The sequence below is a fragment of the Paramisgurnus dabryanus genome, chromosome 11 (assembly GCF_030506205.2).
Source record: "Paramisgurnus dabryanus chromosome 11, PD_genome_1.1, whole genome shotgun sequence".
NCBI lineage: Eukaryota > Metazoa > Chordata > Actinopteri > Cypriniformes > Cobitidae > Paramisgurnus > Paramisgurnus dabryanus.
In genome coordinates, this window is record NC_133347.1 from 33168752 (window position 1) to 33171255 (window position 2504).

At 41.8% G+C, this 2504-nt stretch overlaps 4 non-coding genes across 4 annotated transcripts in view; all 4 read left to right on the top strand.

Moving 5' to 3' along the window:
• Positions 1 to 6, top strand: part of trnap-ugg (transfer RNA proline (anticodon UGG)) — a 72-nt gene extending 66 nt beyond the window's left edge. Inside the window, exon 1 of the tRNA in view lies at positions 1 to 6. This exon is cut by the window's left edge and continues 66 nt beyond it. This is a non-coding gene — a tRNA (tRNA-Pro).
• Positions 7 to 171: 165 nt separating this feature from the next.
• Positions 172 to 245, top strand: trnai-aau (transfer RNA isoleucine (anticodon AAU)). Its single transcript has one exon. It is a non-coding gene; the product is annotated as a tRNA-Ile (tRNA).
• An 80-nt stretch (positions 246 to 325) lies between these two features.
• trnaf-gaa (transfer RNA phenylalanine (anticodon GAA)) lies at positions 326 to 398 on the top strand. Its single transcript has one exon. It is a non-coding gene; the product is annotated as a tRNA-Phe (tRNA).
• A 105-nt stretch (positions 399 to 503) lies between these two features.
• On the top strand, positions 504 to 575 carry trnaq-cug (transfer RNA glutamine (anticodon CUG)). Its single transcript has one exon. It is a non-coding gene; the product is annotated as a tRNA-Gln (tRNA).
• The last annotated feature ends 1929 nt before the right edge of the window (positions 576 to 2504 follow it).

Below are 2504 nucleotides of genomic sequence, written 5' to 3' on the forward strand. Positions count from 1 at the left end.
AAGCCCGTATATAGCTTTCTTTCTTGATGCTGCTACACTGTGGAAAATTCATGTCAGTCTTGGCCGCTCCATGGCCGCTCCATGGCCGCTCCATGGCCGCTCCATGGCCGCTCCATGGCCGCTCCATGGCCGCTCCATGGCCGCTCCATGGCCGCTCCATGGCCGCTCCATGGCCGGTTAGCTCAGTTGGTTAGAGCGTGGTGTTAATAACGCCAAGGTCGCGGGTTCGACCCCCGTACGGGCCAAGGCTTTTCTCTACATTCTATTGCTGACTGCTATATTGCTGTGATTTGTCATGAAAATTCCTGCCTGATCAACCTCTGTGGCCGAAATAGCTCAGTTGGGAGAGCGTTAGATTGAAGATCTAAAGGTCCCTGGTTCGATCCCGGTTTTTGGCATTGCCGGCGGTTTCCTGAGAGTTTGGCTTGCTGTGGTTGCTGACGGTCCTTGTCCGAGTGTTCTTTTCTCTGTGACCCAGTGGGTCAGGCGCTCAGGCAAAGAGTGGTTCCATGGTGTTACGGTTAGCACTCTGGACTCTGAATCCAGCGATCCGAGTTCAAATCTCGGTGGGACCTGTAATACTTCTTGTGTATCCAAGGGAACAGTGTTTCTTACCCCAAAACAATCCCCACGCCCTTTAAGCCTTTCTACCAGAGCACTCAGGATGTAGACAAAAAATTAGTTAATTCAAGCAACACTGAGCACTTTTCCAGTTCTCCCTGGCGATGGGCCATCAACGCACAAGTCGCCAAATTTCAGCAAACCTAAGGACATTACAAGGAAGCAAATTAAACATGTACGAAGACTTAGGATAAATGAAAAATGCAGTAACGTTTAGGACAAAAGAAACACGCAGCTCATGTGTACAGGCCAAAGGAAACACACAGCTCATGTGTACAATCTGACAGTGAAATGTATTTAAAAGGCTTACCAGCAATGACAGGAAGACAAATGAACATTGAAAAAAATGATTCCAATTTTAAATCGCAACAAAATGCTCTAGGAATGTAAAGCTCCTGCTCCATGTTGCTTTGAGAAATAACATCCGTATAGGAGACGTTCATGTGTGTGCTCAGGTGTCATACTGAGGACCGACACTGGGACCTGTTGGCTTTTTGAGGCAAAACGTAAGAGCAGGACCCAATGTAAAGCTTCACGCTTACGGTCTGTAACATCAGAGCAATTCACAACAAACCACAATCACGTGGAGAATGCGGGCATCGATCACGCTACCTCTCGCTTGCGCCTACTGCTTCCCACCGAGTGAGCCAAAGTAAGCCCGCATAAGCCAATCACGTTTCTTCCTGTGGCTTACTTTTGACCAATCACGTTTCTTCCTGTGGCTTACTTTTGACCAATCACGTTTCTCCCTGTGGCTTACTTTTGACGATTCACGTTTCTCTTCTGTGGCTTACTTTTGACCAATCGCGTTTCACTCCCATGGCTTACTTTGGACCTATCGCGCGTTCCTCTCCTGTGGCTCACTTTTGACCAATCGCGTTTCTCTCCTGAGGTAAACTTTTTAACCAATCACCGGCAGCTATTATTATCATCTTTGAGTTAGCGATAGGTAAGTCTTGTTTACTTCGTTATTAGATATCGGTCATTATTTGTTAATATAATGTGTATATATGTGTTTGGAAAATTAAACTTGCCTATATAGCTGTCTAGCATGTATTGGACATGTTTTTTCTGTGCAGTTTAACACGGTGGTTAAGTTCACGTTAGTTTAACGTTTGCAAATGTCATGACATTCATTAGACATTCGTACTTCATACTCATTAAAGTTTAACTCTCGGATTTCAGTCCAAAACAATAAGAGATAACTTTGGTTTTATAAATGATCCTCATGACAGGAGGATGAAAGATAAACGTTCCTAAAAATATCCATTTCATAGCGCAAGGACCCTTTTGGGGTAATATGTCTTTTATGTGCTATGAAAGGATATTATTAGGAAAAAATTGTCATCCTTCTGCCATTGGGTCGTATTGATAAATTATTTCATTGATTAAATAAAAACAGCAAATGCTAGAGTCAAACGAATTATTTAAATGAATATCAAACATAAAATCAACTTTAATGCAGTAACGTACGTCAGATATGCATAAACACATAAACTACAATACTGTTTGGCCTAAAGGTATCAAACCAACTTTAAATTACTTAGTATTATTCTCTATCATGCCCAAGGCTTGTTTTTTAGATTCTTCTAGGCCCCTAGAATGGTGATGTTTAAGACGACAGCTTTGGAAATAGAAGTAAATTTCAGACTTAATATTTGACTTATATTGACATATTTTATATACGGTATCCGAGATTCCTTCCCCTTTAGAAAACTCATCAGCAAGCCAGTTTATGGTCATAGCCATATTTATTACCACAGTAATATGGTTTACATGTAGCTTATTAAATTACCATTACACACTTATCGTCAGATTGCTAGAGGTAATAGTCTCTTTCTAATTTTCATTTCAGAAAATGTATGCGTATCCGGTTTTTCAAC